Source organism: Neomonachus schauinslandi, chromosome 3, assembly GCF_002201575.2.
Source record: "Neomonachus schauinslandi chromosome 3, ASM220157v2, whole genome shotgun sequence".
NCBI classification, from domain to species: domain Eukaryota; kingdom Metazoa; phylum Chordata; class Mammalia; order Carnivora; family Phocidae; genus Neomonachus; species Neomonachus schauinslandi.
This window is the reverse complement of record NC_058405.1, coordinates 135485122-135496800: the sequence shown is the minus strand read 5'-3', so window position 1 is coordinate 135496800 and position 11679 is coordinate 135485122. Positions and strand designations below refer to the sequence as shown.

The window sequence follows — 11679 nt, the reverse complement described above, 5'->3', positions numbered from 1 at the left end:
TATTATTTTAAGTCACTAAGTTTTGGGATTTTTTAGAAATATAGCAAGAGGTAACTAAGAAATTGGAATCTGGAAGTATGGTGCTGTTGTTACAAAGACCTAAAAATGTGTGGCACTGACTTTGGGACCATTGGGTGGAGGGCCAGAAGGGCCTTGGGGAGACTAAATGAAGACGGAAGGACAGTGATAAAATTATCATATGCTGGAGAAAAGGCAACTCCTGTTACATAATGGTGGAGAGTTTGGTAACACTGTTGTCTGTAGTAATAGGCAAGATAGAAGACACGCTTCGTGAACTTGTGAATATGGCTAAAAGGATTTCCAGGCAGAATATTGCCAGTACCAATTAGTTTCTTTTAGCTGCATATAATGAAATATGAATATAGAATGTTCAAGTCAGGACGTTGCTGGCAAAGATCAAATCCAAAATGCCGCCGGCTAGACGATAGGGCTTCTGAGAATTTTAAAAGCACCTCTCTTAGATTTTCTCTGCTGGGCAAAAGGGCTTGCAAGAATCTTAAGGGCATTTGTCCCATAGCACCTGACTCTGAATCCAAGGTGGAGGGGGTCTGTTTCAAAGGTTTTTATTTTATTTTATTTTTTAAGATTTTATTTATTTATTTGAGAGAGAGAGAGAGAGAGAATGAGCAGGGAAGAGGGGCAGAGGGAAAGAGAGAGAGAGAGAGAGAAGCAGACTCCCCGCTGAGCAGGGAGCCTGACACGGGGCTTGATCCCAGGACCCTGGGATCACGATCTGAGCCGAAGGCAGACGCTTAACTGACTCAGCCACCCAGGTGCCCCGTGGGGGTCTGTTTCAAAGAGAGTTGTGGGTGTGGCTTTTATCTAATAGATTATAATTTGGTACACAAGAAGCCCACAACTTTTTTTTAAGAATTATTTACTTAGGGGTGGGGGTGGGGTGGGGGAGGGAGGAAAGGGCAGAGGGAGGGAGAGAATCCTCAAGCAGACTCCTTGCTGAGCATGGAGCCCAACCTGGGGCTCAATTCCAGGACCCTGAGATCATGACCTCAGCCAAAATCGAGAGTCGGTCACCCAACTGACCAAGCCACCCAGGGGCCTCAGCCCACAAAGTTATTTTTAAAAACCAAGTTATACAAGCATGGACTGAAGGGACAGAGAGATTGATTAATAATGAAAGAGGCCTCTGAGTCTCCAACGTCCTCTGGGCAAGAAGCAAGCAGAGAAAGCTACTCACCTGTAAACATGGGCCATTTGTCACAGAAAAGAAAGAATGACCCCTGGGGCAGAGCCAAGGGCCTAGAGAATCTAAAAGGACTACTTGTAGCGAGCAGAACTAGGTCTTAATCAAGAAACATTTCTGATCTCGAGTTGCAGGAAATGACAATATGCGTTTGGCTGAATTTCAGAAGTGCTGTGATCTGGTCACTGCTTTATGCCTCTCACCCCCCACCCCCTTCTGAATGGAGGTAGCGTGCTTATCCTGTCCCCATTACGCCACTGTATTATTGGATGCATGTGGGGCAGATATTTGTCTTTCCTGTTCAAAGGTCTTTACGACCGAGGTGCTGCCCCTGCGAGACCAACACCTGTAGTGCCTCAAGGGCTCCCGGACCTTACATAGCTGATTAGATCCTGGACTTTGACCTGATGCCATAATAGTATGAGACTTTTAGGGGTTTGGAGAAGGGCTGAATATATTTTGCACAGGAGAGGGATGTGAATTGTTACGGCCAGAGGGTGGTCCGTAGTAGCTAGTCTCCAAAGATTGTCTCCCCATATACTTCATACTGTATATGCTCGCCACTCTTCACATCAAGAGATGGGCTTATGGCCCCTTCCTTGGAGCCAGACTGGCTCTGACCAGTAACGTGGACAAAGTGACATCCTTGGTCTTGTGGACATAGACTCTCTAAGAGAACTGGCAGCTTCTTCTTCCAGTTGTTCCTGAAATGCTCCCTCTTTGAACCCAGCCACCATGCTGTGAGACACCCAGAGCTACATGGAGAGGCCATGGAGAGGACTGAGGTGCCCTCACCAACAACCCCAGCTGGGTAGCACCAAATGCCAGCCAAATGAGAGAGGCTATTTGGGATCTACTAGCAATCCTAGTGCCTACCAGATGCCACTTGAAGCAGAAAAACTACCCAGGGAGCCCCTGGGTGGCTCAGTCGGTTAAGCATCTGACCCTTGATTTCGGCTCAGGTCATGATCTCAGGGTTGTGAGATCGAGCCCTGCGTTGGTCTCTGTGCTTGGCGGGTGTGGAGTCTGCTTGAGAGTCTCTCTCCCTCTCCGTCCCCCTCCCTCCCTCTCTTATTTATTTTTTTTTAAAGATTTTATTTATTTGACAGAGAGAGAGACAGCGAGAGGGGGAACACAAGCAAGGGGAGTGGGAGAGGGAGAAGCAGGCCTCCTGAGGAGTGGGGAGCCCGATGCGGGACTCGATCCCAGGACCCTGGGATCATGACCTGAGCTGAAGACAGAGGCTTAACGACTGAGCCACCCAGGCACCCCTCCCTCTGTCTCTTAAAAAGAAAAAAAGAATGTGCGTATCTTGGGGAAATATTTTATGATTAATAGGAAAACTTCAAGTTTAACAGAGAAAAACATGATTTGCAATTAAAAAAATATTATTCTAGAAATCTTTATATTAGTACGTACCAGAAAGGTCTTATTTTTACATACAGTGCTAGTGTACAGATAGCCAAAGCCTTGCTTTATCATAGTCTCAATAAACGGACTTTCTTCTTTTAGTAAGTATTAATCACATAACAAGATATATTTGTGGCTTATGTGATAATAGATTTCTATTATATTTCTATGGAAAAATATTTTTTCTTGTTACTTATGGAGTTCTTTGGTTGGCTTAATGCTGTCAAACAACCTGACAAAGATCTATTCACTGCATCATACTTTTCTTAAAGTTGATATTTGTGGCATAAATATAAAGTGCAATGAAAGACAGTTATGTTTGATAGGTACAACATTCCTGAGATTTTGACTTAAGAAAAATAGTGTGGATTAGAACACTAACATTAAAAAAAAAAAAAATCCCCAAACAGCATGAAATATCTGCTTGAAAGCCCCATATCTAAGACAGTATCTGTGGTTAGAGAATAGTGACATTTCTATACTTTCCCAAGATAGCTCATTTCAATTTATTCACAAATGATTGGGTAGTTATATTTAGCTAACAATTCTATACAAAGGAGTCTCTTCCACTTTCTTTAGCAGTATAGTTTTATATAAATGTGAGCAATGGCTTTAGGCCAAATCGTTCCTTCTTTTGCTTGTTCTAGACTTTCACAATTTCATAATCTGGCTTTTCTTGGGGTTATTTTTCCTGGTTGATAGGGACTTTACTACACTTTAATTGTGAACAGAAATATTGATGGAGACAGTGGTGAGAAGTCTAGGAGGCAGGTAGGTCCCTTGTGGATCTTGTCCTTGTCCCCTGCCGTGCGCCCCCTTGCTCTACCCCAGGTACTCTTTACTAGTCACTAAGTGAATTGCTGTCTAGTGTTTCTCTGAGACTTGCTAGCTCTCCATCTCATTTAACCTCGCTCAGTCTCTACAAGTTCGCATAGGTGTTCCCCACTCCAGGAAACCCTCCAGTTAGGTTCAATTAGGTTTCACTTTTAACTTCTTCAGCAAGAATATCTCATAGGCAATGCAATATAAGTTATACTGCATCCCTTCAGGAGGTTTATAATGTCTGGTTGTCCAGCTTTTAGTGATGCTAAACTGACCAGTGGTAACCGCTTAATGGTTACATTGTAAAGTGAACTATCAACTTTCTCCTAAATAGTTTTATCATCCATTGATGAGCACTGCCTAAACCACAAAATAGTGGTTTTCAAATTCTGTCATCCCTTTTACATTTACTAACTTGATTTTTCTCTTCAGTTAGGACTATTTAGTGATTCTAAAATACAGTTTGTAGAGGACAGGCAAGATAAATTTTTTCTTTTCCGTGAATTTCTGATTTTCTTTTTTTTAAAAAAAGATTTTATTTATCTGACAGAGAGAGACACAGCGAGAGAGGGAACACAAGCAGAGGGAGCGGGAGAGCGAGAAGCAGGCCTCCCGCTGAGCAGGGAGCCCGACGCGGGGCTCGATGTGGGGCTCGATCCCAGGACCCTGGGATCATGACCTGAGCCGAAGGCAGATGCCTAACGACTGAGCCACCCAGGTGCCCCAACTTCCCTGCTTTCAAGTAGAAGACACCGCAGGTTCATTTTATACATTTTCTGTTTCAGACCTGGGATCAGCTAACCTAAATATGATATAATCTGGGTGTTAGGCCTGTTCATTGCTACTGGGTTTGTCATTGCTTCTAGGCTCTTTCAGGAAATAAAAAATTATAGGACTTCTACTTTTTTGTTTTTCTATGTTTCATCTCTTACATGTAAAGTTTTGGATCCTAACACATTAACATAATTATCTGCTCTATAATATCCATGAAAGAGTTTCAAAAATGAAACCAATTTTTTTTTTTACTAATCCTTAGGCTATTAAATGAAATTTATAATTTGCCTTTCTTTTTGTCCTTAGGATTCATATTCCTAGGAATAGATTTAGTCAAAGTCTTGTGTTCTAAAAAAAACTTAAAAATAGTTCTTTTGTGTGGGTCAATCACCAATTTGATAGACAACTAAGTTCATTTGTTTTAGAATAGTCATCGTGGTAGTCTGTCAGGCAGTGTCCTTTGTTTACTTTATAAGCATCATTAGAAAATGCTTTTCTTCAAGCTGTAATGAGAACTGAGGTTAAAAGATGAAAGAAATGAGAAGAAACACAGTTCTGGGGCCTCATCTTCCTACTTATATGCATCATTTAATAGTTCACAGTGATTTCAGAGCAATGCATCCAGGATTCCCTGAATAAACTGTTCCCTGGCAAAACATCTTAATCATTGCTTCAATTTAGATAATCCTGGTCATGTCATGAATACTGAAGCCTTAATGTTTCCAGGCTCTCGTCTGTCCTTGAATACCAAAGCTGCTTGGTATATTGAATAAGTTCTCCAACACACACACATATACACACGTTTCTTTCTTTCTTTCTTTTTTAGGTGTATAAACTATTTTATTAACAGACAAGGCCTACAGATTTATTTCATCTTGGGCACACCCACGGTGCGGCCACGGCGCCCTGTGGTCTTGGTGTGGTCTTGGTGTGGGGGCCTCGGACACGAAGTCCCCAGAAGTGGTGCAGCCCTCTGTGGGCCCTAATCTTCTTCAGTCTCTCCAGGTCTTCAGGAAGTTTGTTGTCCAGACCATTGGCCAGGACCTGGCTGTACTTTCCATCCTTCACGTCCTTTTGTCTGTTCAAAAACCAGTCTGGGATCTTACACTGGCGAGGATTCTGCATAATGGTGATCACACGTTCCACCTCATCCTCAGTGAGCTCTCCGGCCCTTTTGGTGAGAGATCCATGTCTGCTTTCCTCCACACCACATGAGCATATCTTCGCCCCACACCCTTAATTGCGGTGATGGCAAAGGCTATTTTCCACCGCCCGTCGATACTGGTGTTGAGTACTCCCAAACTGTGCTGGAACAGGGCCCCTGCGTGGCTCAGTCGTTAAGCGTCTGCCTTCGGCTCAGGTCGTGATCCCAGGGTCCTGGGATCGAGCCCCGCATCGGGCTCCAGGCTCCACGGGAAGCCTGCTTCTCCCTCTCCCACTCCCCCTGCTTGTGTTCCCTCTCTCGCTGTCTCTGTCTTTCTCTGTCAAAATAAATGAATAAAATCTTAAAAAAAACAAATAGAAAGTACAAGAACTCTGGAGTCAGTTGGAATTGGTTTTTTATAGCCTAATAGTTACTAACAATGAGACTATAGTAAAATAACCTTTTATGGACTTGATGTTCTTGGCTGTAAAAGAGACCTACTTACAGAGTTAGTAAAATAGGTCCTAAATGTAAAGTGGCTCACGCAGTATCTGGCGCACAATAGTGGTTTAATAACCATTTCATTTTCTCAACCTAAAAAGCCCCTATATTATATATAAACAGAAGCAGTAAAAATCATTTGATCTTGAAGATGATTGTGAGTAGTGCTTCTTCGCTTGATACTTAGGTCATTCTAATACAGCTCTACATTAAAGGAGCAACAACCTGAGCTATTATTTATTGCTTCAGTTCGCCAGGAAACCAAAGCGTTAAGCAGGCTTTTTAGTTCTGTTAATTTATATAAAGGCACAGAGTAAAATAAAAAAAGTGGCTATCCCAATCAGAGGTTCTCCAATAGACCATCAGGATATCCCAAAGATAGTTTCTAGAGGAAGATTCCTCAATAATTTTCCAGAGTCACTCAAGAAAGCCTCCAAATTTCATCTCCCTCTTTGGGGATCTTTTACCCCACCTGTATTCTCATTCAGAGTAAAATGAAGCACAAGACTCTTAATTCTTCTTCTTCTTCTTTTTTTTTTTTTAGATTTTATTTATTTATTTGACAGAGAGAGAGAGAGTACAAGCAAGGAGAACAGCAGAGGGAGAGGGAGCGGGAGAAGCAGACTCCCTGCCGAACAGGGAGCCCAATGCTGCGGGGCTCCATCCCAGGACCCTGGGACCATGACCGGAGCCGAAGGCAGACGCTTAACGACTGAGCCACCCAAGCGCCCCAAGACTTTTAATTCTAATTCTGAGTTTCAACTTGATAGTGAGACATCTGGTGGGAGCAATGCTTTTCTTAGTGTTGGTGCTCACTTTTTTTCCTCATTAAATAGTCATCTTTATCATTTACTAGCTAAAAAAGCAAGGGAAGAGAATGCTCTTCAACAGGTTTGCTGCTTCAACTGCAGCAAAAAGTACTTCTCCTAAATCAGTATAATAGCAACTTTCAAAGGGTTGCTGTTCTTTACAGAGCACATGTTCCAAGAGATTTTAATGTGTATTATATGGAAAAGTATGTACACATTTGATAATGCTGGGTTAAGGAGATTTAATAGGGCTCTTTACACAGAACTTCTCAGAACCTTAAATATACTAATGTATATTATCCATCTCCTGAAGGGGGATGTGGTATGCAGCACTTTTCTAAACTTACCTGATCCTAAATCCCTTGTTCCATAGAGCAGCTTGGAGGATCATTGTTCTACAGAACACACTCCAGGAAACAATGCCTTATAATTTAAAACTTTAGGCAAGAGGAACGTTGGATCACTGTGCCCCTAATATACATTAATAGTTTTCAGGACAGTATAAGTTCTTCGCTTTGGCTACTGCAACCATTATTTGGCTGTAAGAAATCGAAACCCATTGCAAATCAATTTGAACAGAAAACCAAAGTTCTTGGTGAAACAAAGGGTTATCTCATAGAGTCCTAGAAATATAGGGGCTTTAGGAGGACTAGACTGGAACTAGAAAGTTGGAATTTGTGATTAAAGGACTACATGGTTGATTACCCATTATCCCTTTTCCTGCCTGCTCTGTTTTCTTTTTCTTTCTTTCTTTTGAGGAGTTTTATCTGTACCTGTCAAGAAAGTGTCTGACAGAGCCCTGATTCTGTGTTCTCCAAGCAGTCAATAGTATTTATTGCTATGTTCTAAGTCCCAACTTCTCAAGAGAAAGAGAATCTTGATTGCCCAGCTTGGGTCAGGTTTTCACCAAACCCTAGTCCAGTTGGCTGTAGCCAGAGGGTTCATGTGCTATATATGGGAAGACTTAGGCCTATCCCTCTGTTAGGGGGAGGAGAATGGATTTTTCTTAGAATGAGGGGGCTGTGGGATGAGTAGGCACCACCAAAGTAACATCAGTCATGGCTCCTCTCTAAGAATCATCTTAGAGGGGCACCTGGGTGGCTCAGTTGGTTAAGTGTCTGCCTTTGGCTTGGGTCCTGATCCTAGGGTCCTGGGATCGAGCCCCATGTCAGGGAGTCTGCTTCTCCCTCTTCCTCTCCCCCTCCCCCCAACTCGTGTGTGCTCTCTATCTCAAATGAATAAATAAAATCTTTAAAAACAATTATTGTAAGAATCATCTTAGAAAGAAGGGCAGCCTTGGTTGTAGGATTTTATATACTGATAATAGCATATTGATTTAGAATGTCCTTCATAGAACCTACTTGTGAATCTATTGTGAGTATTGTGTTAGGCATGATCACTCTTCCTCAATATCTAATTCTTTCTACTTTAGGGTATAAGGATTCCCTGCCCCTGAATCAGTAGCCCGATCAGTTAGCTTTCTTTTAAATACTATGACAATTCCGTAATAGAGGACAGTTGTTTAAATATGGGTTTTGTTCACAGGTAACTTATGGTATAGTTTCAAAAATTCAAAATCATGCTCTGTTAAGTGGAAGAATGAAAATTGAAAATCTGTTTGTTTGCTGATGCCTCACAGTGTCTGTGTATTGCTCTTAATGGAACAGGGAAAGGGGATGATTAAGCACTGCCTGGTATATAATATCAGAAGTCCAGAAAGTAAGTGAAAATGAAAGTGGTTTATTTCAAATCTTCAAATTGTAATCAAAGTACTTAGGCATTCTATAGATTTTTACCATGTTCTTATATAGTTATTTGTGTAATTGCTTGCTTGTCTAAACTAAGAAGCTCCTTGAGGGTAAAGACCATATTTATTTTGTTCTTTACTGTTTCAGAGCCTAGAGCAGTGGCATGGAGTGGTACTCAAGAAAATAATTTCATATGAATAACAACAAAAAGTGAAGAAAAGGATATTCTAAATATATGGGGACTGTTTTCTGGATGCTGGATATATGATAGCTTAATGTAGAGAGAAAAAATGTGATACAGGTAACAGAGAAAATGCTCTTTTGTAACTATACAGAGTACTTTAAAACGTTGAGATATAATTGACATATAACTAAGTTTAAGGTGTACAAAGTGTTGATTTGATACACAAATACATTGTAATATGATTACCACTATCGCTAGCTAACACCTCCATTACCTCACACAATTATTTCTTTTTTGTGATGAGAACATTTAAGACCTAGTCTTTTAGTAACTTTCAAGTATATAAAACAGTAGTGTTAACTATAATCACAAGGCTGTGCATTAGATCCCAGAACTTATCTTTTAACTGCAAGTTTGTACTCTTTTACCAAAACCTCCCTAATTCTCCCATCCCCCAGGGTACTTTTTTTTTTTTGCAAGTGGTTCCCTTCCCCTGTAAAGTTATTATCCTGTTTGTCTCACTGAGTCTTCATTGATCATATAGAATAGTAGATATCCTGCTGGATCTTTGGGAACTGCCTGCTTTAGTAGTAAAGGTCACTCATAGGGATGTTTCTACTCTATAACCTCTACCTACTTGGCTAAGGCTGATGGGGCCCTTGTTAGAACTTTACCTAAACTGGGCCAATCAGATTCCCTTTTTTGTGACTATGTGACTGTGAGTTGGAAATGTAGTTCTGTTATCAGGTAACTTAGCAGTAGCAATTGGCCTCTCCTGAAACTCTGCCTAGCTCATTGAGATCTGTGTGACCTGTTTTGTCAAGGCACTTTAAAGGTGGTCAAAAGTGCAAGTAAGAAAGATGTAACTGCAGATAGAGAAACAGGTAATTGACTCAAGGACTTGATAGTGTGAATTGAAGGGAATGGGTAGATCTGAGCGATATTGAGATTGAAGAAGTAGCTATATTTGGCCAAAAGACAGTGATAAGTTGAAGATGATTCTACTACTCTACGACTGGGGAACATTTTCAATTAGTATTGGAGTGGCTGGTTGCTGGGCAAAGTAGGCTCTCTGGGATTCTTCAGCTTTCTAAGTAATGGTTCCTCTTTGTTTCCACAAGCAGCAGTGTGAAAAGCAACTATAGAACCTCACTACTAAAACAGCAGTAAACGATTTAGGAATTACTCTGTCAGGACTAGTCATAAGTTTATATTGATGGTGGGTACAAAATATGGCCTAGTTAGCTTACTTCTGTTTCATAGCTAGAGTGTACCCAGATGACTCTTTTATAAGAGTGCATTGTTCTGGTAACAGGGGAGTTAGATTGAGAGAATATAAATAGTGCATGTTGATGAATGATATTAAACAAATAAAATCAAGTTGACTGTGTCTTTGAGAATTCCAAATTTACAGAAAAAGCTTTTTAACCTGCCTCAGTAGGTCACTCTCATAGGGCTAAGATAAACCTTAATGTAATTTTATTATAAATAATGGCTCAGTTGTTGCTTATAAGGAGTTATTAGAAAAAATTTTACTGAAAGGGAACGGATTTTTCAGTTAGATTGGGGTCTGAAATCTGGTTTCTGCCATTTACTAGTTGTGTGACATATCCAAATCACATTACCTTTCTGATTTTGTTCCCTCATCTATACAATGGGGATAGCAACCAATTCATATTTTTTCTTTATTATGAACTAGCCTCTTTGTTTTATTTATTTTTTAGTAATCTCTACACCCAATATGGGAATCCAACTCACAACCCCAAGATCAAGAGTCACATGCTCTACCAACTGAGCCAGCCAGGCGCCCCATGAACTAGACTTCTTGAAAGAAGCATCTAGGGTCACAGTTTTTGGGAAAGTATTACATTCTTGCAACACATACTTGAAAGTTTATGGAAAGAATTCCTTTTACAGATGGAGCTCATGGTACAGGTAGGTGTGGGCGGGATGGGATGAAATCTTTTAATATCAACACTACCCTTTATTACTATTTATGAACCTTTCCTGTTGTGCCAGGTACTGTTCCTGCAAGCTTTACACATGGATCTCAATAGTCTCACTTCTATCTAAAAGGAAGTTGAAGCCCAGAGAGGTACTTTATCCAGAATCACAAGAGTGGAATCCAGATGGGAACCTGTTTCCCAAATTCCAAAGGCCCTTGCTCATAACCATCCAGAGGAAAAGAGGGGAAGCTGGCTCTATTAAACGCGTTATGGGATCCAGTGCCGGTAAAACCCCTGAACCATAAAGTGATGAAGGAATCCTTAGATCATAAGCTTCCCTTGCCGCTCCTCCTCCCCGCCCCGCCTTTTTTTCCTTTAAGAAAGTTTATTTAACAGCATTTGGATTGGCTGAAGAAAGTTACAGGGAAAGGATGGCGGGCTGGGGCCGTTGTCCCCGAGGGCCCGGTTTGCAGCCAGGAGGTCCGCAGGATTGGCGTGGCTGTTCGCCAGACCTCAGGAGATCCGTCTCCGGGGCTGGGGGGGGGGGTGGGGGGGGCGGGGGGTGTTAGGCCGAGGGTGCTTCGAGATCCCGCGGGTGATCTGTGGGGCTGCAGGCCAACGAGAGAGCGCGTGCGGCAACGCGGGGCGCGCTCCAGGAGGGAAGCGGAGACCCGGCGCGGAGAAGCTCCACGTGCGGAGAGGGCGGAAGACGGGAGCTCCCGGTGCTAGCGTGGGGGAGGGGGGATACGTGTGTGTGTGTAAGTTGAGGAGGCAGTCAGACTGGCTCTGGCTCAGGCACCCCCTCCCGCCCGCTCTGGCGCCGCGTGACCCCTCCCACCCTGCTCCCGCCTCCTGGCTGGTCGGACCAATGGACGGGGCGGGCGGGAGCGAGGGGCGGGGCGGGGCGCGCGGTCTGCGCGCAGGTGCCGCCCGGCGCCCGGCCCGCCCGTTCCGCCGCCGCCACCACCACCGCCGCTGCCGTCGTGCGTGCTGCTTGGCGGAGGGGCCGGGCCTGTGCTTTCTCCTCCTTCCTCCCGCCTCCCGTTGCCGGCAGGATCTGTCTCCCGCTGCCGCTGGGACCCCGTGTCATCGCCCGCCCCGAGCACGGTGAGTCCCTCC

General features: G+C 42.9%; 1 protein-coding gene and 1 pseudogene across 1 annotated transcript in view; one reads left to right on the top strand and one right to left on the bottom strand.

Annotated features, from left to right (window-relative positions):
- Positions 1 to 5052: 5052 nt before the first annotated feature.
- Positions 5053 to 11650, bottom strand: LOC110592097 (annotated as a pseudogene).
- The window catches only part of OLA1 (Obg like ATPase 1), a 192844-nt gene continuing 192669 nt past the window's right edge, over positions 11505 to 11679 (top strand). The window contains exon 1 of the mRNA XM_021702985.1: positions 11505 to 11667. The gene's annotated coding sequence lies outside the window, so the exon portion shown is untranslated. The remainder of the gene's footprint in view (positions 11668 to 11679) is intronic.